Source organism: Sciurus carolinensis, chromosome 3, assembly GCF_902686445.1.
Source record: "Sciurus carolinensis chromosome 3, mSciCar1.2, whole genome shotgun sequence".
Classification (NCBI taxonomy): Eukaryota; Metazoa; Chordata; class Mammalia; order Rodentia; family Sciuridae; genus Sciurus; species Sciurus carolinensis.
The window spans coordinates 33,839,049-33,866,357 of NC_062215.1; the positions used below are offsets into that span (position 1 = coordinate 33,839,049).

Genomic DNA, 27,309 nt, shown 5'->3' on the forward strand with positions numbered 1-27,309 from the left:
TACCTCTGTGTTCTTCCTCCCCAAAACACATCATCCTTCTTTAATCATGAACAAAGCACCAGACAAATTCCAATAGAGGGGAAACCTACAATATACCTGAGCAGAACTCCTCAAAACTTGCATGACCATCAAAAAGAAAGAAAGAAAAAATAAATAAAGGAATGTTTGAGGAATATTGATAGCCAAGAGGAGCCTAAGAAGACCTGGCAACTAAGCATCATGTAGTATTCTGGGTGGAATGCTAACAGGCACAGAACAAGGACATGAAGTAAGAACTAAGGGAATCTGGACCTGGCACGGTGGCACATACCTGTAATCCCAGCAGCTAGGGAGGCTGAGACAGGAGGATCGAGAGTTCAAACGGTGAGGCACTAAGCAACACAATGAGACCCTGTTTCTAAATAAAATACAACATAGGGCTGGGGAGGTGGCTCAGTGGTTGAGTGCCCCTGAGTTCAATCCCCAGTACTGGGGGTAAAAAAAAAAAAAAAAAAAGGAAATCTGAAGAACAATGGATTTAAGTTAATAATAATGTTTTTAAAAATTTTTTTTGTGGTACTGGGAATAGAACCCTTGGCATTGTGCACGTTAGGTAGGTGCTCTACCACTGAACTATATGCTCAACCCAATAATAATGTATTGATTGGTGCACTAACTATAACAAATGTATCATATTAATGTAAAATGCTAATAATAGGGAGCCAGCATACTGGTACACACCTGCAGTCTCAGCTCCAGAGAGGCTGAGGCAGGAGGATCACAAGTTCTGGGCCAGCTTGGACAACATAGTGAGACCCTTTCTCAAAATAAAAAATAAAACAAGGGGCTTGGGATGCAGCTTAGTGGTAGGTAGAGTGTTTGCCGGGCCTGTGCAAGGCTCTATGTTCAACACCCAGTATTGGGAAAAAAAAAAAAAAAAGTGTGTGTGTGTGTGTGTGTGTGTGTGTGTGTGTGTGTTTGTGTGTGTGTAGGGGGGAGCTGTATGCAAGAGCAGGACTAGATGAGCTAGGTTTTTTTTGGTAGATCTACAACTGCTCTAAAAATTGTTTATGATTTTTTATAAAGTGTGTTATGAAGTACTACCTTGGTAAAATAAACAAAGAGGGTTTTAAAATGTTGGATTCCCTAGAATTATGATTTAGAAATTATTTAGTGTCTCTAATGCGAAATGCCCCTTTCACAAACCAATTTCTTCCCTTACTGCACTACTTGCTGCAGTATCAGGTAGAGAAGGCAAAGGTTGACACTGAAGAAAAAAAATTATAGAATAAAGGAGCCCAACCACTTGAAATTATTCTTCTGCTCTAAAAGGTAGGTAAGTGTAGCATGATCATATGATATGAATATGAACTATTGTATCTCATCAACATCCCTTTGAAGTGACACTGTATCATAGTACCATATTCAGATGAGGAAAACTGAGGTTGAGCAAGAGGATCACAAGTTGGATGCCAGCCCGGGCAAAGTTTTTTTGGTGGAGGCTATCAAAAAATTGAACCCAGGGGTCTTTACCAACAAGCTACATCCCCAGCCCTTTTATTATTTATTAATTTTTAAATTTTGAGATAGGGTTATCCTAAATTGCTTAGGGCCTTGCTAATTTGCTAAAGCTGGCCTCGAACTTGGGACGCTCCTGGTTCAGCCTCCTGAGTTACTGGGAGATAGGTGTGTACCACCATGCCTGGCTTAGCCTGGGTAATTTAGTGAGATCATGCCTCAAAAAAATTAAAAGGGCTTTCAGTGTAGCTCAGTGGTAGAGTGCTCTTGGGTTCAATCACCTGTACTGAATTAAAAGAAACAAACACACGAAACCCTCTTGGAGATTTTACCCTCTAAGCAAGGGTGAGCTCTCCAGTCCTAATTGATCTAAAGTCATCTCAATTCCATGCGGCTCACACAGTACCCTTAGAGCAAATTACTGCTTCTCATTTCAAGAAAATGCTGGAATTGGAATATTGCCAGCAAGTGAAGCGAAAATAAGTCTGGTCAATCAAACTTCTAGGATAGCAGATGATAGTGTCATGTGACTAAAGGAAATGGATCTATTTCAGCTTTATTCAAAGAAGGAAGAGCCCTGACCAGGAAGGGAAAATAAAGCAGAAAGGACCAGCAACTATTCACAATTATTTACCCCTCTGTGGTCCTGGTGTACCAGAGAGGCTGCTTTGAGCCTTTGTAGACTCAGGTCTGTGTGCCAGTTGCTCTTGGCTATCATGTTGTCTGGTCAGCATTGGTGCCTTGCAGAGTAAAGTATAATCAGTGTACTGATTATTGAATTAACTGTGTTCAAAAACCAAGGCCATGGAAGAAAAAGCTGTTGAGCAAGGATGACATTTGGTGAACTGCAGGATCAATACAATACAAGGCAGAAACTCACTTTCCCAGGAACGAGGCCCAGATTCCCATATGCATTACTTCTCAAGGTATTTGGTAGAAGAATTTAGGTTATACCATTGCCAGGAGAGAGGACTCAGATGGAAGTCATCTGGGGAAACTGAAGGTTGCTTTCCTTCAGGGTCTGGATAAAACCATGACAAATCTAATAATTCATTTTGTCACAACAATGAGAGGGGGGCAGTCTCTTGGAGATGGACCCCCATGAACCAGTTTTGCAAGGAGACCAATACTGAATTACCCCATGACCAGAAATTACCACTTGTCCTGTAAGAAAAACAGGAACTGAATTAAAACCATGTTATACTTGAAAATCAAGTATACAATTAAGAAATGAATTGGGCCAGGAGCTATGGTGCTTGCTTGTAATCCCAAGAACTGGAGAGGCCAAGGCAGAAGGATCGTGAGTTCAAGCCAGCCTCAGCAACTTAAAAAGTCCCTAAACAATTTAGGGAGATCCTGTCTCAAACAAACCAACCAAACCCCAAACTGGGGAATGTGGCTCAGGGGTAAAGCACTCCTGAGTTAAACCCTCAGGACCAAAAAGAAAAAATAAATGAATAAAAAAGAATTAGATGATCTTAAAGGATAGTATCATAGAGCTATAGTAGATAGATTCCTTCAGTCCTCAATGTGTGACCAGTTAGGCAGAATGAAATGCCTCAGACCCTGACTGTTTACTTAATGCTTAGACTGTGTTGGAGCAAATTCTTGCCCTTCCGGGTTCATTTTTTCAGCCAGAAGTCTTCAGAGTTTTCTGATTGTGCATTTTCCCTCCAATGTAAAATTTTTTATTTGTTCTTTTCAGTTATACATAGGAGCAGAGGGTATTTCAACATATCATACATACACGGAGTATAACTTCTTGTTCTTGTGGTTGTACATGATGTGGAGTTGTACACACTGGTGGTGTATTCACATATGAACATAGAACAGTTATGTCCGATTCATTCTGTCTTTTCTGATTATGCTTTCTTAACAGTTAAAAAGTCATGAATCTGTTTCAAATAACAGATTTAGAGCATAATAATGGATAATTTAGAGTTTGTATCGTATCATCTTTTTGTCAGATCTTACAAGAAAGTTATTGCTTTTACTGAGTAACGTGTCTGACAAATAGCTTAAACTAAGCACCACAAAAAAGAAAGAAAGAAAGAAAGTTAGTTGGAGCTGGGCCTGGTGGTACAGGCTGTAATCTCAGTGACCTGGGAGATTGAAACAGGAGGGTTCAAAGTCAGCCTCAGCAACTTATCAAGGCACTGAGCAACTTCTGAGTCTTGTCTCAAAGTAAAAAGAAAAATAAATTTTAAAAGGCTGGGGATGTAACTCTGTAGTAAAGTATACTGGATTCAATCTCAGTACCAAAAAGAAAAGAAAAAAAAAGAAAGTTGGGGATGTGGCTCATGGTAGAGCACCTGCTTAGCAAGCAAGAGGTTTCTCCTTAGCATTGCAAAGGAGAAAAAGAAAAGCTTATAAGTGTCAATCTTGACATTTTCTTGTTTGCTTGTGATTTAATTATTAATGCTATCCTTGATTTGTGGTGCCTTTAACAATCTTGGGAAGTCCTTGTCGGTTTGGGGAGGGTTAACTTAGTGAAAAGGAATACTGCAGACAATCTGTGAATCTGTTAAACAGGACACAGTAAACCGTAAGGTGCTGCACAATAGGATGAGAAGAAGCCAGTGAGCTGGAGTGCCTCTGTCAACCCCTCCAGCTGTGGAATTCCTGTTTTCCCCTGGGTTAACTCAACAATAATGAGGCTATTCTTCAGACAACGTACAATAGAATGAATTCACTCACAGACCGCAATATTTTATAGCTTTGGATACAATAGCAATATACAATTGTTCTTGTCTAAAAAAATTAAGCCTTAATCCCTATAATTGGTTAGAGTTGACCTTAATTCTCTAGGTATCTTTTTTTTTGGTGTTGGGGTTTGAACTCAGAGGTGCTTAACCACTGAGCTATATCCCCAGTGTGCTCTCTCTCTCTCTCTCTCTCTCTCTCTCTCTCTCTCTCTCTTTTTTAAACTGATCTGGAGCCCTATCCTCAAAGCACCAGAGGCTGGGTCATGTCATTTATTTATTTATTATTTATTATTTATTTATTTATTAGTTGGAGATGGACAGAATGCCTTTATTTTATTTGTTTATTTTTATGTGGTGCTGAGGATCAAATCCAGTGCCTCATACATGCTAGGCAAGCGCTCTGTCACTAAGCTACAGCCCCAGCTCATCTCCAGCTCTTTTTATTTTGAGACAGGGTCTCCCTAAGTTGGTTAGGGCCTCACTAAATTTCCAAGGCTAGTCTGAAATTTGCAATCCTCCTGCCTGAAGTCACTGGGATTACAGGCCTACAGTTCCCAGCTCCAGGTAACTGTCCTTTATTTATTTATTTATTTATTTATTTATTTATTTATTTAGCAGTGCTGGGGATTGAACTCAGGACCTTGTGCTTGCAAGGCGAGCACTCTACCAACTGAGCTATCTCCCCAGCCCCTGTCCTTTACTTAAAAAAATTTTTTTCCTTAGTTGTATATGGACACAATACTTTTGCTTTATTTATTTATTTTTATGTGGTGCTGAGGATAGAACCCAGTGCCTCACACATGCTAGGCGAGTGCTCTACCACTCAGCCACAACCTCAGTGCTCCAGGTAACTATTCTTGACTAGGTGAGTCTTTTTATACATATATAAAATATACATTATATACTATATATAAATACATGTATAAATAAATAAATAAATATTTAGTTGTGAATGAACCTTTATTTTTATTTATTTATATGTGGTGCAGATAATCAAACTCTGTGCCTCACACGTGGTAGGTAAGTGCTCTACCACTGAGCCACACCCCAGCCCCTAGGTGAGTCTTTGCATTGTTGCTCAATCTCTTCTATTCCATTTTGATTCTCCTTGTTCTTACTCCCTCCGGGATACTTTATCTAAAGTTTGGGAGTGTGTAAGGGACTTACACGGTCTATACAGGATCGCAGAGAATGAGGGAGGCCAAAGTCAACATCATGTTTGATCACTACAAGGGCGGTTTGAGGCTGGGGCTGTTGTTCAGTGGTAGAGTGCTTGCCTAGCATGTATGAGGCCCTGTGTTCAATAGTTCAATCCCCGGCAAAACGTGCGTGCACACACACACACACACACACACACACAAACACACACACACACATTTTTAAAAAACAATGCTTTTGAAAATATTTAGAAGTGACACAGTTAAAAAGGCTAATAGAGTTCATGGGATTAGGAATTAATTTACTCTTTTCTCCTTAGAAACTTCACTTGTAGACGTCCCAGAAAGGGGAACTTTACCAATGAGTTTGAAAATTACTGCCCTAGGGTGCTTAGAGATATGACTGAGTCAGAGAATACTTGCCTGGCATGTAGAAAGCTCTGGATTTGATATCATGCAGTCACTCAAAATATGTTGTTGAGCAATGAAATACACTGGATTATTGTTTACTACTCTTCATGATAGGTTTTTCTTTTTAAGTTTTTTCCTTTTATTTTTGTTTGTTTTGTAATAGTTTTTTTAGTGTTATTTTGCAGTACTGGGAATTGAACCCAGGAGTGTATTATCACAGAGCTACAATCCCGGCCCTTTTTATTTTTGATTTTGAGACAGGGTCTCACTAAGTTGTTGAGACTGGCCTTGAATTTGCAATTTTTCTGCCTCATTCTCCATACTAGCTAGGATTACAGGTGTGGGCCACTATGCTGGACTTAGAGCTTTTTACATGTCTGCTTTCTATGATGTAACTTTAGAAACTCTTCCAGTAATTCTGGAGTATACTGAATATACCTCTCTTTCTTCTTATTACTTTTTTTTTTTTTTTTTTTTTTGGTACTGGAGATTTAATGTGGGGCACTTTACTACTGAACTAGAACCCTAGCCCTTTTTAACTTTTTAAAATTTTGGGACAGGGTGTTGCTATGTTGCTAAGGCTGGCCTTGAATTTATAATTCTCTTGCCTCAGCCCTACAAAGTTGCATGCATCACCATGCCTGGTTCCAAAGTCACTTTTAAGTAGAGGCTTGAGGGGCATTATGCACTCTTTGAACATCAAGGGGTCCTTAAATAATACTAGGAGCCAATTGAGACCCAAACTATGATCCTCAGTTTGCTGCAGAGCCACCGTTATCTATCTCATGCATCCATTAAGGAGAAATAAATGTGTGTGTCTGTGTGTGTATAAGCCACTGATATTTTGGGGTTGTTTGTTATCATGTCCAGAAATGAAGTAACACCTACTATGTGCCTAGACATTACTCAACATGCCTAAGGTTCCTTAGAGAAACACAGATCTTTGCTCCTATAGAACATCTGTGTATAGAGCTGCCTAATTTGTTTAAAAAATATTTTCAGTTGTAGATGGATATAATTTCTTTATTTTATTTATTTATTTTTACATGGTCCTGAGGATCGAACCCACTGCATCGCACATGCTAGGCAAACGCTCTACTGCCAAGCCACATCTCCAGTCCCTAAAACTGCCTTATTTATTTGTATTTTTTTTTTTTTTTTTTTTTGGAACTGCCTCTTGTTTGTTTGTTTGGTTAGTTTTGTTATTTTTGGTACCAGGAATTGAACCTGGGGGCACTTAGCTATTGAACCACATTTTCATCCCTTTTTATTTTTTATTTTGCAACAGAGTCTAAGTTGCTTAGGACCTTGAGGCTGCTCTCCAAATTGTGATCTTCCTGCTTCAACCTCCTGAGTATCTGGGATTATAGGCACATGCCACCATGCTGGGCTAGGAGCTGCCTCTTTTTGATGGCTGCACAGTATTCTTTTGTATAGAGGTGTTGTAATTTATTCAGCCAATTCTCTTTTGAATGGATTTAGATTATTTCAAAACATCAATCTCAAAAGGTAAAAAAAGCATATTTCTAATACACATGTATAGAAAGCATGTATTAAAAGGCTTTTTTAAACTCATGAATGAGGAAACCATTGGGATGACTGTAAGGAATCCCACGGAAACCACGCCAGACACGGGAAATCACATAAGGGAGTTTATTAAGCAAACAGAGTGTCTCCCTGCAGGGTAGGAGAGAAAATGAGAGGAAAAGAAAGGGAAAGAGAAAGGGTGTGCACAAGAAAGAGTGTGAAAAGCGAGGAGGAGAAAGTAAGCAAGCGTGTAGGAAAGAAAAGCAAGAGAGAAGATGGCTGCGAAGCTATCTTTAAGAAACCCATCAGGCTAACAGGGGACCAATAACGGAGGAGGATACTTGCAAGCTGACTGATGAACCAATAGCTAGCTAGGATGTTCACAGACTGACAGTAGTTGGGAGGTGGGGAAATGGGCTGCAACGGGAAGGGTGGGGAGAGCAGCTTTCAGACTGACAAGCTAGGTTGTGATGTAAAGGGCGGGGAGAGCAGCTTTGTATTACAATGACAAAGTCCATTCAAAAGAGATTAGGAGGGCTGGGGATATAGATCAGTTGGTGGAGTGCTTGCCTTGCATGCACAAGGCCCTGTGTTCATTCCCCAGCACCACCAAAAAAAAAAAAAAAAAAAAAAAAAAAAAGAGAGAGTGAGCTGGGCCTGGTGGCACATGCCTAGAAGACCAGCAACCCAAGAGGCTGAGGCAGGAGGATTCCAAGTTTGAGGCCAGCCTCAGCAATTTAGTGAGGCCCTAAGCAACTTAGCGATACCCTGTCTCAAAATAAAAAATAAAAAGGGCTGGGGGTGTGGCTCAGTGGCTAAGCAATCCCTGCATTTAATTCCCTGTACCAAAAAAGAAAAAAAATATAGATCTGAGCTTTAGTCCACTGCTTTCCCCAGAGAGCCAGAATCATTTGTTAATAGTAACAAATTTCGTAACATCCTTAATTAAATTATCTTTAAAATTTTTAAGGTAAAGTGTTGAGGGTGTGGCATGTAGCTTTGAGGTAGAATTCTTACCTAGTAAGCTCAAGACCCTGGGTTCAATCCCCAGTACCAAAGGGTTTGAGCTATGTTGCTCAGGCTGACTTCATAATCCCGGTCTCAAGCAATCCTGCCTCAGTCTCCTAAGTAGCTGGGATTATATCATTTTATATACATCTTTGTATACACATTTGATCAAGTTCGAGGCCAGGATGGGCAATTTAGTGAAACCCTTTTTCAAAATAGAAAATAAAAAGGCTTAGAGGTGTAGCTCTGTGGTAAAGTGTTCCTGGATTCAATCCCTAGAACCACACACAAATACACACACACACAGAGGAGGGAGAGAGAGAAAGAGAGATGAGGACACAAAAGAAATATTTGAATGTACTAGGTGATGAAACTAATCAAGTCTAATAAATGACCTTATGTCAAAGTTTGCCATAAAATGATCTGCATCAAGCTTTGAATTTTCGGAGATTTTGTATTTTGTGGTAGATGGTATCTTCTTCATAAGGTTGCCAAGTTTCAGTTAAATTAAAAAATGCATGTCAAGTGTATATAAGACCCTGGAACATTGGAAAGCATCAAATATATAGTATTGTCACTGGTTTTGTTTTTGTTTTCTGCAGTGCTTGGGATGAAGCCTGGAGTCACGTGCATGGTAGTCTGTGCCCCTGCGTGTACCCCTGAGCTACACCCAGCCCCACGGTTGTTTTTAACTGGGACATGCTAAGCCTTCAACACTTCAACATGTTTCTGAGCATTTTAGCTAGGCATAGAGTTTTGTGGAGTACTTTGATGTTTGGATGAGTATGGTTTTGGTTTTGGTACTAGGGATTGAACCCAAGAGTGCTTTACCACTGAGCTACATCCCCAGTTCTTTAATTGTTGTTGCTGTTGTTATTTTGCAGTACTGGGATGGAACCCAGAGGTCTCTATCACAGAACCACATTCCCAGTCATTTTTATCTAATTAATTTATTTATTTTGAGACAGTGCCACTGGGATTACAGGTATGTGCCACCACAGCCAGACTAGGATTAGGATATTTGAAGATAATTGGAGATAATCAGTTTTACTCTTTGATAGGAGAAAAAGAATGAATGGATTCCTTCAAACCAGATAGATCAGGGTTCAAATTTCATAGCATCAGCTCCTTTAAAAGGAGAGGAAAAGTACTTATCTTGCAGGTTGCTTTGAGGATTAACTATAACTAGATAGAATAAAAACTGCTCTGTAGGCAATATGTGCTGCATAAATGGTAGCAGCTGTTTTGTTAAGATAGGTTCAGGAAGGCCAAGGTAGGCCCCTTCCCCAGCAAGTCTGAAACACACATCATCAGCTACACACATCATGGCTAAAAATGAGGAACTTGGACAGGAATCAGAGAAAGCATTTATTGTACATAAAGAAACAAAAGCACTGTTACCATGATCTGTCCTCGGGAAGACGGCACCAGCCCTCCTCTGTGATGTAATGTCATGGGACTTTACTGATGGTGGTGGCGGGGAACGAGGGTAGTGTCAGGCCTGTGAAGAATAACTCCCCTCCCCATGTAGGCAGAGGCAGGTGTTTTCCCAGGTGGTGTGGTTGTGTGAGGGCTTGTAACCTTGAGCTTTCAGGAAGTTTTCATTGTCCTGTGATTTTTAAAACATAGGCTGTCCCTTTTATTATTAGAATATCCTGAAGTTTCAGGTTTAATGTGGTCGTACTTGAAAGTAAGACTGCTCTCTGCTGATCAGTTTACTCTGAGAAGAGATCCTATCTATTCCCGCTTGCACTCCCACTGGGTCCAGCTCAGATACAACCTGAAGAGTGGGCCTACCATGTGCCAGGTGCTGAAAATGCAAGGATGATTTGATAAAGTTCCAGCCCAGGAGGGGCTGGCAGTGAGGACAGATAACTGATAACTTTTAATAGAGAGTGTGGAGTGTTGGGGGATGTAATGGAGCTATGGATAAAGTGCTATGCAGGGTAGGGAAAGAGAAACATTTAATTTTGCTAAGGAGAATAAGAGAATCTCCTCCAAAGAACTGACATGCATCTGATCTTTGGACCATCAGGCAAAGGACTTTGAGATGGGATGAGAAAAGGAAAGAGTAGAGGGGGAAGGAAGAGGGATAAAGGAGACAGCAGCATTCCAAGTGAAAGAAATTGCAGGATTAAGGATGTGAGGCAGTAGGTGTATTCACTCGTTTGTTTAGATGTTCATTCAACAAGCAGATATTGGTTGAGAGCCCGGTATTATTCTTGGCATTAGAGATATAACAGGAAGCAAGACAGACAAGGTTCCTGATGCTCTCATGGGGTTTACACTTGAAAGTTGGATGTGATGGATGAGCGTTAAAGAACAAACAAACAAACAAAAAGATGAACAAAAGAAAATGTGTTATGAAAAAAATAAACTGGTGGTGCACACCTGTAAATGTTCCAGGTGATGGGAATAGCACAAACCTACCTATGAGTTCTGCACCCATGAATTCAAACAAACTACAGATCGAAATATTTGGGGAAAAATTGTATTTGTATTGAACATATACAGACTTTTTTTTCTTCTCATTGTTTCCTAAACAGTAGTCAAACAACTATTTACATAGCATTTACATTGTATTAGGCATTATCAGTAATCCAGAGGTGATTTAAAAAGTATATAAGAGAATGTGCCTAGGAACTTGAGCATCTGCAGAGTTTGGTATCCATGGTAGGGAGAGGACCTGGAACCAACTTTCCATGGGTCCTGAGGGATAACTCTTCAAACACGTTATAGCAAGACCAGACCTGGAATAGTTGAGGAACAGAAAGGCCAGTTTGACCAGAGCAAGGGACAGATGGGAAGATCAGAGAGGTTGGCAGGGCCAGTTTGTGGGAACTGTGGGTCACCCTAAAGAGTTTGTTTGGAACATGTACTATCTAGCTGCTTCATAGAAAATGAAGTGGAAGAGAGATCTGTTGGGAGGCTGTTGCTTACTCTAGACAAGAGATCTGGGTGGCTCAGCCCAGGATGGAAGCAACAGACACAGATGTGTTCAGAGCGTATTAATTTTTTCGTGTGTGTGCAGTGCTAGGGATTGAACCCAGGGCCTTGTGCTTCTGAGGTAAGCACTCTACCAACTGAGCTATATCCCCAGCCCCCAGATGAATGTTTTGATGTGAAGCTGATAGGACCTGCTGATGTATCGTGTGCGGGTGAGGGAAAGGAAGAGGTAATGAATCATTTCAAATGCTAGGAGAGATTAAGATGGGCACATAAAAGTGACCTTTTTCATGGTAGTAGAAGTACCTATGTGGCAATAGTGGGAATGAATGATTGGTGAGAGAAGATGCTGGAAAAAAATGGCTTTGAAGGCTTTGGGAACGATAAATTTGGCTTCGAAGAGGGATCAGGGGTACTCTTCAAAGCCAGGATGATAAACTGATAGGTCAGGAACCTCTCCAACTTTTTATTTATTTGTTTGCTTGTTTTAAAAAAACTGTCTGATTCTGAATACATCTCTTGATGTCTCTACATTACTTCATCTCTTTTATCCTCCTTTTTTTGTCTAATTTCAATCTCTTCGTTGGTCTCAGCTTGTCTCCTTTCAGTGCTTTCTCAGAATATGTCCAATTCAAGCAGGAAATGCTGCCCAGTGGGTACTGGTGGAATATGTACTGAGGACATCTAAAGATGCCTGGGTTCAGAGAGGAAGAGAGTGGTTTCTAGTACTTTGTTTCACTTCTCCTTTCTTTGTTTTTAACTCACAACACTTGGCACTTTTTCACTGGGAGGAGCCATGATCAAGTTAATTTAAAAAAATATTGTTGATAGCTAACTGGCTGATTCTATTGTCCTTGGGCTCTGTGGTCCTGTTGCCTCTTCTGCAAACACACAGCAGGCCTGCAGGGGTCCTCAGAGCTCCCTGTGAACCACTGTACCAGGCTGGTCTTCTTTAGCTAACATTATCTTTTATTTAAACAGAAACGGTAGCCACCAATCTTGTTACATAATACCCATATCCTAGGGTGTTAAACCAATGCAGAATCTACTGTTAGGGAGTGGTGATCTGGCAACAGGAATATTCTCTAACACAATATTGCAGAAATGTTGTAACAAGTTTGACATTTAGAACTTCAGAGCTACAAGGGGCTTGAGAAATATCTTATTTCATTCCTTCTTATTTTATTCCTTTTTGCAGTGCTGGGATGGAACCCAGAGACTCACACACAGTGAGGAAAATGACCTATACAGTGAACTACAACCCCAGACCCTAACCCTCCTTGTTTTAAACTGAGAAAATCAAGGCCTAGGGAGACAAAGAAACTTGTCCAACAGGCAGATCAGAGGTAGAAATCAAGCTTTTGATAATCTAAAAAAATTCATCACTTCTTCTTAGATTAAGGATTGAATGCTAAACCTTTCTTGTTTTAATTGTCACATCACAAACTAAAACTTGACTTTCAATTTAGACTCTCCATGATTTAGACTTTCCAAACTAGTCAATTGTAAACTATGACAGTACTCTTACACTAAAACTGCAAATCAAAGGCTGCAAGTATTGAGGTGCTTTGTTGTTGTTATTTTTACTAACATTGGGCCTGAATTCACACTGGACCATGCAATGTACATTAAGTGAATATAATTTGATTGACCAAATATATTTTAAAGACAGCTGAGTGTAGTTGAAGGTGAAGTTTTGAGTCACCTGGATCTCTAACCCAGCACAATTGTGGTTTTATGTGCAAACTGGTGTATGGATGGAGGTAGGAGTCTTCTGGGCTTCCAGAAGCATCTCACATGCTGATAGCTGCTCAATGAAACATGTGGTTTCCTTTCTTTTTATTTTCTCCTTTCCGAAATTGGCAGTTAAAACACGTGCTTTCTTTGGAGGAATTGCAGAACTCCAGCGGTTGACAGAAAGGGCTGGACCTCTTCTCTTCATTCTTTATCAAACTGACCTGTTTTCCTGCTGGGAGACTCTGCCCCACTCCACCCACCTGGTACCTCCCTGGATTTCCCCGAGTGCCTTGAGCTTATTTTTTAACCTTCTCTTCCTCGAAAAGCACCACCCCACTGACCCAGAACGTGGGCTCCTCCCCTCTGGTCACTCTGACCATCCTACTCTCTCCAGGGCTAACCACCGTCATCTCCTCTAAAAGTCCTGGAAAATCAGCACTTACAGGACCCTCCAATTTCCCTAAAGCCTCTTCTTTCCTACTTTTCGCTGACCGAAATTACAAGCAGGGCCGGGAGAAGGGGGGAAATGCTTTGCTTCTGCGCAGGGCAGGGAGGGTTGGGTGAGTCTGGTATTATTCCATTAAATCCAACTGCCCAGCTCCTGAGGGCAACTTCTAGCAACTTAGACTCTGGGTTAGGAATGGCTTAAGGTTAAGGGTGGGATTACTATTTTGGCCATCTAAAGGTAGGAAGTACTATAAATCCCGTAGCCCAACATTGACCCCCTTCCCAGCTCCAGGTTCTGGGAAATCCCAGTCTTGACCTGGGGACAAGCCCCAAACCCAAACAAACAGCCTCCTCCCTGGCGCAGAAAGCCCACCCCTACTCATCACTCTTTCTTCCCGCCCCGCCCGCTAGCTGCCCGGACCAGCGGGACCCGACACTCTCAGCACTCCCCGCACCCAAGACCGGCCAGGGCAGAGGGGTGGGGGGGTGGGAGATAGGGGAAGCAGGGGGCGGAGTTCCGTCCTCCGCTGATTGGCTCTGTGCGGATGGGCTGCGGCCGTGCCAGGCCAACCCGTGTCGTGTTGCTATGTGCTGAGCGGAGGGGATAGGCGCGGGGGCGCGTCCGTCACGGGGCAGCCCCCTGCCCGGACCTGGAGGGATGCGGAGTGGCGGGCGGCGGCGGCGGCAGTGGCGGAGACTGTGGCTTTAAGAGCGCGCCGGCAGCGGGCGATCCAGCCGGGCGGTCCTTCGCTGCTGCGCACCCCCGCGGAGCCGAGCCCGGCGCTGGCCGGACGGGGCAGCCTGCTGCCGGGTAAGCGAGCCAGGAGCCGGGAGCGCGGCGCGGGCTGGGCGCGCGTGGGCGTGGGGCGCGCTGTCAGCGCGGGCTCCTGGTACCCGGCACTGGACGCCGGCCCGAGCTCCCTCCGGCCCGGATCCCGCGGAGTGCGCAGCGCCCTCGGCCCGGCGCGACAGCTCGAGGTCCCGCGTGGGGTCCCCGTGGGGGCCGACGAGCCGGGGGCGGGGAGCGGGCCGCCGGGGCCACGTGACCGGTTTGTTTACAAACACTGCCGGGCCGGCGGCGGAGGAGCCGGGTGGCGCGGGTCCCTGGTTCGGGGCTGGGGACCCGTGCGAGGAGCCAGGCAAGTCTGGGGACGGGAAGCCCGAGTCGCTACTCCCTTGTCAGTATAGTGCCTGCGGATTTGAACTCTAATGGGTCAGGGTGGGAGCTCCGCGTTTTCTGTCCCCGCGTGACGCCGCGTGCTCCCTGGAGACACTTGGGTCGGGGACGCCGCCCTGAGGGCCCCGCCTGTGGGGGACTGGCTGTCCTCGAAACTCCCGGGAGCGCTTCGCCAGCCCGGGCCGAGGTAACCGCAGCGAGTTCCTGCCTGGCCGCTTCCCGGCGCCTCCCCAAGGTCTTTGCCAAAGGGTGGGCGCGAGCTCTCCTGCCCAACGGAATGTGGGGGCCCCTGCAATGAGGACCTCCCAGGGGCTGGCGCTTAGGAGCTGCCCCGACCTCTCATTGCTTCAAGTTCACGCTGCTTGGTTGCTGACGACCTCTGGGTGCTTTTCCTCAAATGGTGGGCTTTTCTTCTTTCTCTGGCTGGGGAGGGGGACGCCATCCGGTTTTTGGACCTGTTGTTCTGGGGACTGCTACCTCTGATTTCACTCTTAGCTACAAGAGTTTAGAGTGCGTCTTTTTTTTTTTTTTTTCTCTGGTTGGCGTGTAGCTGACCCTGTCGCTGCTAACAGCACACGGAACTGCTCCTAAGTTTTGAAGGGGTTTTGCTTTTTTAGTCTCTTTGCTGATTTGCTCTCCATGCAATGTGGTGTTGGTGGTGTGTGGGTCATTTGAGTGAGTCTTTGCCTTTGTGTGTCTCAAAGCTAACAAGACAACTAGCTACTCATCTTTTTTTTTTTCCCTCTCCTTTCTCCCTTGTTCCTCTCTTTTCTGGCAAGGTGGGGTTCCCCAGTCCATATCTCTAGACAAGAAGGGTAGAGGTCTTTCTTGTTCCCACGTACAGAACACCAGGGGAGCAAGGAACCTTTGGGGTTGATAAATTAAGTAAATATCGCTAGCTGTGCCGTGGGACTTAATCTCACAAGCTTGATGCTCTCCAGTGGTCTCTTGGTTCTGGAGTCACAGGACCTGTGATGAGTGAGATTGGATTTAGCCTTCCCTGCTTTTGTTCTTACCTTATCTCTGCCATAGGACCTCAGAGGTGGGTCTAATCTGAGTTCGTTCCATCTGTTCCTCGTTTTTTAAGTACTTAATGCTTAGTACTTAATGCTGTGATAGTTATTCCTCTAATGAGGAACATTTTCTTTCTTCTGAGTTGTTTGACAGGATAACCACAGGAATAGACCTATCTTGAAGAGAGCTTTGTAAACTTCCCTTTGGGACCATTTTTTGTCCCTACCTGCACCAAGCATGTTGGGTGGCATCACCTTCAACTGGACTTTGTCTTATTAATTTAGGATTCAGTAACATCATTTCTTGGATCTGTCTTTATCTTTGTGCTTGAACTGAAATCAAGAAGCTTGAAGTTAGGGGTGGAAAATGGGAAAGAAGCCTCTGGAGGCTGAGGTTGGAGGATGGTAAGTTAGAGACCAGTCTTGGCAATATAGTGAGACCCTGTCCCAAAATTAAAAAAAAAGACTGGGGATATAGCTTAGTGGTAAAGCATCTTGGAGTCAGTCCTCAGCCAAAAAAAGAAAGAAATGTATAAGAATGCTATTTTTCTCATTCCCTCTAGGAACACAATTTTCAGACATTGAATGGGATCCATCATGAAGAATACATTTTACAGTATTGTACAGGTCCCCAACTAAAAGAAGTTCCAGGAAACAGTAATTATTGTCCTTACTACCTGCATCGTGTTCTGTTTAATTTTTTCTACTGCATTAAAAAAGCAACTGCGGGTGTGACTCATGAATTTGATTTTCTAACCAAATGGGTCATGACCCACAGTTTGAGAAATATCGCTTTTGGGTGGAGGTCCTCAGACTTAAATGTGTAAAAAGATGACCCTGACCCCAGTAGTGATTAAAAATAGTTTGTCAGAGGTGTTTATTTTCAGTGGGACACAGGGATCTGCTTTTCTTTTTCTTCTTCTTCTTCTTTTTTATTTTTATTTTTTGCAGTGCTGGGGATTAAGCCCAGGATCTTGTGCATGCTGGGCAAGCATTGTACCACTGAGCCACACCCTAACCTATTTATTTATTTTTGTTACTGGGAATTGAACCCAGGGGCTCCTTATCACTGAGCTGCATCCTCCGTCTTTTTACTTTTTATTTCGAGATAGGGTCTCACCAAATTGTTGACCTGGTGTCAAATTTGTGATCCTGTCTCAGCCTTCCATGTCTCTGGGATTACAGGCATGCACCACCATGCTTATCTCTTAAAATTTTATATTCAGCAAGGGTCTTGCTAAGTTGCCCAAACAGGCCTTAAACTTGCCATCTTCCTACCTCAGCCTCCTGAGCATTTTTGTTTTTAGTTTTTATTTTCTGCCTTCCACTTGGGAGCTCTGGAGCAGAAAGAAACCTTTGGGATCTGCATTTTTAATAAGTGGTCCTTAAGATTGTGACGAAGGTGGCTGATTAGAAACTCCGGTCCAGTGGGAGTTGGTGGCAATGAGCTATAAAAGGCATGAACTTGAATATGAAGTACAAGATCAGGTATATAACCCATACTCCCAGAAATCCTGAGATCATTCAGCCACCAATCACAGTAGCTTAGGCTTTGGAAAGTCTAAGGGCATAGTGTAGTTTGTTTTCAACTCTTTGAAGTAGTTGGTGGTAAGAGACTGGCAGCCCTCTCCCTCCCTGCAGCACCCCAGCTCATTTGAGGGCTGCTGTTCACTGTTCTGTGCCACTGGATGTTTCTAGGTGCGTGGGGGTTGGGGATGTGAGTAGTGCTGATGCGTTGCTGTTCTGTTCACAGATTATGTGAATTTTCATTGTCATAATGATGCTAATGGTTTTGAGGCAGCAACTCTGTCATTGTGCCTGGGGGATTAACAACTGGCCAGCAGAAGGGTTGATTTTGCTTGATATCTGGATGGTGTTCCAGACTGTGTAGCCTAGGGGAAAGGCAGGCTGGTGACTTTATTTTTATTTGGGGGGTGGGGGAGCAGTGAAGGGCTTGTTGCATCAGATGTTAATAGAGATAAAAGTTCCCACACTTCTTTGTCTACTCAGCTTTGGTTCTTTCCCACTGCTCCTGTGTGCAGATGGATCCTGTTAGTCATCCAGTTTCTGATGCTGTTCCCTCTACCTTCCAGCACAAACATATACAACTGATGCAGTCACACTTTAGATTTCCCCCTCTTGTCTGCAAACAGGTTGGTAAAAGAAATTTCTTTGAATTAATCAAAGCTGCAAGTTAGCTTCAAAAAGGACTCCTGAGTTATCCAGATTCAAATTCAACTGTGCCTTTTTTGAGAGTTGGGGTGGGGATTGAACCTAAGGGTGTTTAACCACTGAACCACATCCCCAGCCAGCCCTTTGTTTTTTTTTTTGTTTTGTTTTGTTTTGTTTTTTTAATATATTTAGTTGCAGATGGATACAATACCTTTATTTTTTATTTATTTTTATGTGGTGCTGGGGATCAAACCCAGTGCCTCACACGTGCCAGGCAAGTGCTCTACCCCCAAGCTACAACCCAGCACCAGCCAGCCCTTTTTATTTTTTATTTTAGTTTTTAGTTGTAGATGGACACAATACCTTTATTTTATTTATGTAGCGCTGAGGATCGAACCCAGTGCCCCACGCTTGCGAGACAAGTACTTTACCACTGAGCCAGAACCCCAGCCCTATTTTTTATTTTGAGACAGGGTCTCGCTATGTTGCTAGGGTCTCATTAAGTTGTTGAGACTGGCCTCAAACTTGGGATCCTCCTGCCTCAGCCTCCTGAGTCTCTGGAATTACAGGCATGCGCCACCACACCTGGCTAACTATGGTTCTTGCCAAAGTTGTGCCTTCTGTGGGAACATTAGCTGTGGGATTGTTTAAATTAAGTCAAATACTTTTCAGTTTGGCCAAGTAGCTCACGTTCAGAATGTTTAGTTTTGAGCATGTGGAAAAAAGAAAGCAACAGAAGTGTGGCAAGGGATAGGCTATCTTAGGATAGGAAAATTAGAGGCAAAAGATGCTCAGGTGAGATTCAAATGGAGGATCAGGATCAGTTCCCTTTGTACATTACCTCAGCATTTCCCTAGGGTCAATCAACCAAACCACTAGGTGCTCCCACAGGTACAAACCTCTGGTAAAGGGAGAGGTATCATTTTGAATTTTAGCCTACAATGATGGAAAAGCCAGCCAGGGCCTGTAGGCTAAACGCATTTTGTTAGAGTTGACAGTTTTCAGTGTATTATTCTTAACAAAAGGTGATAACATGCTTGGATCTGTAAAGGATTGCACCTGCCTGAATTTCTCTAGGAGCTGTGAATATAGCTCTGGAGAGCTTAAAAGTAAGTCAGAATATTTCACGTCCCTGTTCATAAATTACCAATGCCTTCCCTTGCCCTTCAGGTATAATCCAGCTCTTCTCTGTAGGTGTTGCACAACCTGTCTCCTTCCTCTGTCTCCCCCTGGTCCCTGCCTGGTGCACCCTGCTTCATTCTGCTGCAGCTGCACTGGCCTCCCTGAAGTTTCTGAAAATGCCGTGCATCTTTTTGCCCCACGAGGTTTCTGCTGTTAGCCCTGCTTTTCAAGATGCCCTTTCTCCAAACTTTTGCATGACTGACTCCTTTTCTCACTTGGGTTTCAGAGAACCCCTCTGTGAGCTAGACCAGTTGTGCCCCACCCTGTCCCACCCCTCAGCCTCTTTTGAGCCCCTTAATTTTTTTCAAAGCACTTTAGTATCATCTGGAAATGTATTGTCTACTTGTTTATTGGAGTGGAAGTCTGAGAGCTCTTCTGACTTTCTGCTGACAAAGCTTGGCAGTGAGTGGGCACTGGGCAAATACCTGTTGATTGAATGAACGCATGACCTAGCGAGGCAAGGTTTCCAGTTTCTAAGTAGAAATAACACTTTATTCTTTCAGAGATAAAAAGGAAAAATATCGGGCTGGGGATATAGCTCAGCTGGTAGAGTGCTTGCCTTGCAAGCACAAGGCCCTGAGTTCGATTCCCAGTACCACAAAAAAAAAAAAGAAGGAAAAATATCTTTTTAAAGTACCTTTCTTGGGGGGGGCCCCTGGGATTGAACCCAGGGGTACCTAACCACTAAGCCACACCCCAATCCTTTTTTATATTTTTTTGTATTTTAATTAGAGACAGAGTTGCTTAGGGCCTCACTTAAGTTTTGAGGCTGGCTTTAAACCTGAGATCCTCCTGCTTCAGCCTCCCAAACTGCTGGGATTATAGGTGTGCTCCACCACAAAAAGTACCTTCTTATCCCGGGAAAAGAAGCAAAAATTCTCTTTTCCCAGGATAAGAAACTACTCTCAAAATTAACTTTCTTTTGTAATTTCTGCTTTTTATACTATCATTGCTTTTTTCCATGTATAAGTTGCCAAAGCTTTCAAAAGCTATATTCTTTTTGTAGTTGTTAATAAACAGTGCGTGCCTCCTCCCCGACCTTCCCTAGGCCTCACTGTTTTCTCCTGACAAGCATTAGCATTTCCATCAGAAATCACACTTACACTAATACCAGGAGACACTATACATGGGGCTAAGAACCTGGGCTTTGGAATCAGAAAGAACTGGATAATTAGCTGTATGACCTTGGGCAATCGAAAATTCTCTAAATCTTTATTCCTTATTTGTAAAATGGGACTAATTATAGTTCCTATCACACAGGATTTATGAGAGGATTAAGTGAGAGAATGCAGGGGAAACCAGGCACAGAGCCTGGCACATAAGCACCCAGCTAGCTAATAATAACACGCACGTTAGTGGTTGGATTCTCCTCTCTGGCAGGAATCCATTCCTAATCCATTGATTTAGGAATGGCCAGTGGAGAGGAAGACTCCCAGATCTTACATTAGTATAAATAAATGAAGACCAGAAATGACACTCATATCAGAACTGGCATGGAATTTAAAGATCATGTAATTACAAACTGCCTGCTGCCCATCTCTTAACAAGCACCTGCTTGGAAGAAGTACTATTTGTGAAAGTTTGCAGAAGGAAGTGTTGTCTGCCTGTGGCCCTAGCCATTTTGGGCTTTATCCTTGATACAGTTACATAGTTGGGCCATATTATCTCAGCCTTTCCAGAACTGTTTTTACTGAGAAAACATCAGTGTCTGTTCTTTGTGTTCATAGGCCACTGTCAGAAATAGCTTTATATAACTCGTTTCTACTGTTCTTATATTGAAGACGTTAGCTGCAGCCTCTCTTTATGTTCGCTTTAAGAAGTTCATGGGAGAAATTCTTTCAGAACATGGTGCCAGGAAAAGCTTTGCCTCTCCCAGGGAACTGGTTTGCTTTTTCTTTGTGGACAATTGGAAATTTATAACTGCTCATATTTCTCCTTTTGCTTGAGCTGCCAGAAAGTACAGAACCAAATTTGTGGCTTGATTTTAGGAACTGTATAGGGCCCTGCATCCTAATTTTTTCCCATTGTTAAACTTTTAATTTTTGTTTTCTCTAATTTCAAGTGAATGACTTGTAACTTTCATTACAAGCTGGATAGATACTGGATTGGGTATTTAGGGGAAACTGGAGTTGCAGCTCAGTGGTAGAGCATTTGCCTGGCATGTGTGAGGCCCTGGGTTCAATTCTCAGCACCCCATACAAATAAATAAATAGAAAAAAGATGCATTGACAACTAAATATTTTTAAAAATGCATTTTTAGATATTTCATTTTAGAGAGGCTCAAACAGATGAAAAGGACTTGCTTAAGACACTACCACTAATTAGGGCAAAGAGAAACAAAACACACCTCTTGTTTCACAGGCCAAGGGCCCTTTCTACTCTACATTCTAGAGGAATACAAACTCCTGACCCAAACCCCAAATCACCTATAATGTCTCAATGTTTAGGCAAAGGTACTTTCTGTCTGTTTTGGGGCAAAGGAGCGCTCTGCCATGGAGGTGCAGCTCTGCTGTCCTCTGCATTTCTGTTACCTGGCTGGGTCAGTAACACTTTGTGCTCTCCTGTGTCCTGAGTTACAGGGCAATTAGCCTTGCCCTGGTCTTGAGAATGTGGTTATGTCCAGACTTTCCCTTGGGAAAGGAAGGCTTGACATGCAGATGCCAGATGGGTGTTTTCTGTGTGTGAACGGTGGCTGAGCTTACTTGCACCAAAGCAAATTGGCTTTATTTTATTTTGCCTGATATGAAGTTTAGTTCCAGGAGATATTGACCTTCCTGATGATTTATTTTGTTTTGTTTTCTCAGGGAGTTTCATTGGGGAGTGCTGTACCTGGCACAAGTGAGTGTCGTGTTGAGCATATCCTGCCAATCAGGAATATTTTGATTATTGCTTTGAGCTAGAGAAAAGGAAATGCTGAAGCCCGGCATGGTGGCAAGTTCAAGGCCAACATGGGCAACCTAGTTGGACTTTGTCTCAAAATAAGAAATAAAAAGGGCTGAGGATATAGATCAGTGGTAGAGTGCCCCTGGGTTCAATTGCTAGTACCAGCACCACAAAAACAGAGGGGGGAGGGGTTGAAAGAAAAAAAAAAAAAAGAGGAACCTTTGGCTGAAAAGCTGAAATTTAACCTTGGTTTTATTTTCCTGGGCGATACTCATTCAGCAGATAATAAGGCCTTTGGGAGATAAAGATGAGTTAAGATATGGACTCTGCCCACAAGAGCATATTCTCTAGACCAAGTGATAAAGGCATGTGTATAAACAACCAGAGTACAAGGTAGCAAGGGTTTAGAGTCATTACAGAGATACAGAAAGAAGGGTGGTTTGGTTGGAGGTGGTCCTGTAAAGAATGAAGAGGATTTAAACTTGCAGAAATATTCCAGGGACCAAGGATTCATTTCCCAAGGTCCCCTTTCTGTCTTGTCTGGGTAGGAAGGATCCCTTCGGGGAGTGGGACAGGACTTGAGTCCTGGTACTAGTTCTTTCTAGTTGTGTGACCTTGGGCAAACAGTTTAACTTATCTTGAACCTTTTCCGCATCTAGAAAACAGGGATAATCATCATAATGCTGCCTTTTTGAGTTGCAAAGTTTTTTTCTACTTTTTTCTGGGTTGTTAAGAGTCGAGATAATAATGGATAGCAAGTACTTGTCCTTTTTGGTCATGGTCTTCTAAAGAACAAAGAGATTTAAACATGCAGGAACACACCAGGGGGACCTGCATGCAAAGGTACAGAGGTATGAAGGGGAGAGGGAATGTATGAAGAATGCTCAGCAGGTACCTGAGATACGGGAACTCTGGGCTGCCTTGCTGCAGCTAAGACCAATGGCAGGGAACTATGACTTCTATTCACAGTGGAATGCCTTTAAAGATTTTTAAAGTTTATTTATATTTGTGGAGGGTTTTGCTAAGTTGCTGAGACTGGACTTGAACTTGGGATCCTCCTGCCTCAGCCTTCTGAGTCACTGTGATTACAAGTGTGTGCCACTGTGCCTGGCTCATAGTAGAACACTTACGAATGAAGAGCTAGCTGTGAACAGTGGCTAATTGACATGGATTAAAAAGTGTCCTGACTAGGAGACTATGTCTAGGGATTCCCAAATCTGGCCACCTTAAGAATTCCTGGGCCTCACCAAAGATCTACAAAAAATAATTTTCAGAATGGGGACTCTGTAGTAAAAACATGGTAATAACTCACACCCTACCCCACCCCAATATTTCCTGTGACTTTTATTCCCTGCAACCCTGCATTTTCCTAATGCAGCCAACCCCACACTTGTCTGGATTCTGGAAACCACGGGGTCCATGGTTAATCACCTTGGCCGAAATTACCAAACATCCTTGGCCTTGCCTTTCCCTCACTCTATTTTTGCCTCTTCCTTTTCTTTGTAGCCCTCATCATTCATTATATTTCTCTGCCCTTTGTCTCTTCTTTATTTCCTTGATATTTGTCCATTAGGGGACCTCTCTAAAGTGACCCACTGTCAAATGGATCTTAAGGTAGAAATAAATTATCTTTCAGTATTTGCTGTATTAATGGTATAAATGTGTATCGTGTAAACCTAAATTAAATGGTGCTTTTAGTTTGTTTTATTCATGAGACTCTTAATTTGTTTCCTTTAGGATTTGAGTAAAAAAGTTAGCCCCACACTTAAATCCAGCTTTGAAGTTAAATACTCCACTACCAAGGACCAAAAGCCAGCTGTTTCTTGTACTAATCTGTTGTCCTACCTTCTGGTTCAGGTTATTTTCTTTTCTCTTGCATTTTCTCTCATTTTTGCGATTAATGTTGGAGCATTGAGTCTGGAGGTATTTTAAGAGGGTGCAACATCTTCATTTGACATTATAATTAGTTAACTGGAACTCTCCTATTTTGCTTAAAGTTCTAGAGGACTCAGGTACCAAAGATTTGCTTCCCCAGGCCCCTCTCTGGCTTGTCTGGGTAGGAAGAATCCAGTTGGGAGTGGGAAGGGACTTGAGTTTTGGTACTAGTTCTTTTTAGTTATGGATCTTGGGCAAACAGTTTAATTTCTCTTGAGCCTTTTTCTCATCTAGAAAACAGGGATAACCGTCAGATATGATAGCCTATGCCTGGGACTCAGGAGGCTGAGGTAGGAGGATCACAAGATCAAGGCCAGCCTCAGCAACTTAGTGAGGCCCTAAACAACTTAGACACGGTCTCAAAATAAAAAAATAAAAAGGACTGGGAATGTTGCTCAGTGGTAAAGCACCTCTGGGTTCAATCCCCAGTATCCCTTTCTCCCCACAAGAAAGGGGATAATTATCATAATGCCTGACTTTTTGAGTTGCAAAGTTTTTTTGTATTCTTTTTTTCTGGGTTGTGAAGAATTGAGATAATGATGCTTATCAAGTACTTGTCCCTTCACTGACCCATAATAGGGAATTAATAAACTGAAGCATCCAGGGCTTATTGGCAGTTGCTGGGGCCTCTTCCGTCCTTCCCCCACTTCTCAGCTGCCTTCAACCAAGGCTTCCTGAGCTTGTACTTTGTGCCATTATTTGGGCTAGTTATGAGAGATGATTAACCAGACATTGTCTCTGGCCAGAAATAGCTCTCAATCTAGTGGGAAGACTGACCCATTAAACAACTAGCTTTGTGGAGGCGTCTTGAATTCTTTGACAAAGCCATATTGGCAATGTGCTTGTCTCCCCTCCATGTACCAGGCCTGAAAGGGAAAGAGGCTTTAATTATTTATAAAATCTACTTGCTGTTCCCATACAGAGAAGAAATCCAGACATTTACTGCAGAGTCAGTTTCTCCTACCCCACTCCCTTTCCTGTCCTTTATGAAATGACACCATTAGATGACAGTTTAATAATTTCTAAAACAAAATACATCCATCTTTGGGCTGGTGATGGTTGGGTATTTAGACATACCAGCCTCCTTTTGAAGGTGCCTCTTCCCTTTTTTACTCTCTGAGTTTTAAAAAGTTCCTTTTCTAAATTCCAGTTGTGGAAAGGCAGGGGGCCCAACCACATGTGTCAGAGTCTAGAGTTTTGGATCTGTTTGAATTGGGAGATGAAAGTGAGAAAGCCAAAGGCATGCTGATGGCTGAACAAGGGAATTGTATTGGCAGGTTTGGGATGAACGGCTTGCAGTTAATTGGGGCCCCAGCTGTGCCCTGGGGACCAGCAGTTAAAGAGAAATCAAGGTCACACAGTGCCCATAGTCCAGAAGACATTCATTTATTCTGCATATATCCGAGTTTGGGAAACATGGATACGATCACTTCAATGAAAGTAAAACTGCAATTGTCAGTATCGCTGAGTGTGCGGAATAGGTGACTTGACAGTGAGAGTTGGAGTGGGTTCCCTGGTGCAATAACTTCTGAAGATAGGCCGTATCTCCTAATGTTTTAAGACCATGTTCTCTCTCTCTCTCTCTCTCTCTCTCTCTCTCTCTCTCTCTCTCTCTCAGTGCTGGAGATTGAACCCAGACGTACTTTACCACTCAGCTACAACCCCAGCCTGTTCTTTTTTTATTTTGAGACGGGGTCTTGCTAAATTTCTCAGGCTGGCCTTGAACTTGCAATCGTCCTGCCTCAGCCTCCTGAGTTGTTGGAATTACAGGCATGCGCCATCCTGCCTGGCCAGCCTCGACAGCTTAGTGAGACCCTGCCTCAAAATTAAAACAAACAAAAGACTTTACAAGAGTTCCACTGTGAATAGAAGTCAGTTCATTTCCATAGAGTTGTTCTTAGCTGCAGCAGTGGTAGCCTGTTGTGCCTTTAGCACAGGGTCTTGCTAAATTGCCAGGCTTGCCTTGAGCTTACAATCCTCTTGCCTCAGCCTTCCAAAAGTTGGGACTATGGACATGCGCCATCATGCCTGGGGAAGGAAAGGATCCCTTTCCTTCTTGGCCTAAAGCAAGTTTGACACTTCAGTTTTCTGTGAGTCTTGCTTAGAACAGCAGCTCAGACTGCCCTGGGGTCTTGTAGGGACCACCCTGGGAGGAGACTTCTAGATAAGAAATCTGGGAGTTTCTCTAGGGCTCTAAAAGTCACTGCCAAACTGATTTGGGCCACCTGGGAAGGTGCCTTATGGGTTATTCTGGACTTGGAGAGGCAGAACTAGAAATGTTTCTGTGGTCATGTGAACTGTCATAGGTTCACATGGTGTGGCTCATCTGAGCTGTAACTTCACATACTGAGTTTCAGACATCATCAACAAGTCTTAGCCAGTTGGCATCACAAGAGTCAGGCTGGCTTTTTAATTTCGTGGAGTGTTAATAGTGAGTCCCATGTAATGCCCAGAATTAGATATTTTAAATGTATTGGATAGTAGCAATGTAACTAAGGAGATTTTTTTTTTTAAACAGCTTTACATGGCAGCATGATTTCACTGATGGTTGTTCATTTTACTCAGTTAACATTTTTCAAGAATCTCTAATGTGCTGGGCATGGTGGCACATGCAAGGGCTGGGAATACAGCTTAGCAGTAAAGTGCCCCTAGGTTCAATTCCTGGTACCAAAAAAAAAACCTCTGTCAGTTCTGGACCCTGAATCCTGTGGAACCCACTGTGAGGGATGACCCATAAGACTGAACTTTCGACCGCATGAAGTTCCCAGTCTGATGAGGAGTATGAGCAATGTAATAAAATGCCATTCTAGATAAAGGTGAAGTTTTTGTGTGCTAGGGGGAAGGGGCCACAAGCTTAGGGTCTTATTTGAGCTGGGTATTACAGGATGAACGGGCATAGGTTAACACATTTAAGGAATGAAACTTGAGAAAAAACACAAGGTAGTGACCAGACTTGGTGTGTTGGGGAAACAGGTTTAGAGTGGAGTTGGGGAGGTGATGAAAATATAAAGAGTTGGGAACAGGATCTTGATGTCACCTGACAGTTTGGACCATGTCCTATAGGCTGCTAGGAAACCACTGGAGATTTAGAAACATGAGAGAGATGTGATTAGATTGTATTTTATAAATAGAATTCTAGAATGGGCTGGAGAGGTAAGAGCTGAGTCAGGGAGTCCAGTTAGGGAGCAAGCATAGTAGTCCACAGTGATAGAGGATGAGGCCCCCACAGGGCTGCTGGTGACTGTGAGGATGGCAGTGGAAATTGGGGGTTTAAGGAGAACCAACTGTCTAGGGGAGAAATGAAGTATGATGTAGGAGGGAGAGGGAGGAAATGGCGTTTCCTGCTTAGGCAACTGGGCCTATAAGAGAAAGGAACAGAATTGGGGTGAAGGTTATGGGGGCAAAGGAAAGAGAAAAGAAGATGATTTTTTCTTTCATTTTGCAATGCTGGGGATGGAAGGGGGGGGCGGGAGGGCTCGTGTATGCAAGGCAAGTGCTCTACCACTGAGCCA

General features: G+C 43.0%; 1 protein-coding gene across 10 annotated transcripts in view; it reads left to right on the top strand.

The window, feature by feature from the left end:
* Window positions 1-13,995: 13,995 nt before the first annotated feature.
* Ypel2 (yippee like 2) overlaps window positions 13,996-27,309 on the top strand; it is a 62,087-nt gene continuing 48,773 nt past the window's right edge. For all 10 annotated transcript variants that reach the window (XR_007107739.1, XR_007107741.1, XR_007107740.1 and 7 more), the window contains exon 1: window positions 13,996-14,246. The gene's annotated coding sequence lies outside the window, so the exon portion shown is untranslated. The remainder of the gene's footprint in view (window positions 14,247-27,309) is intronic.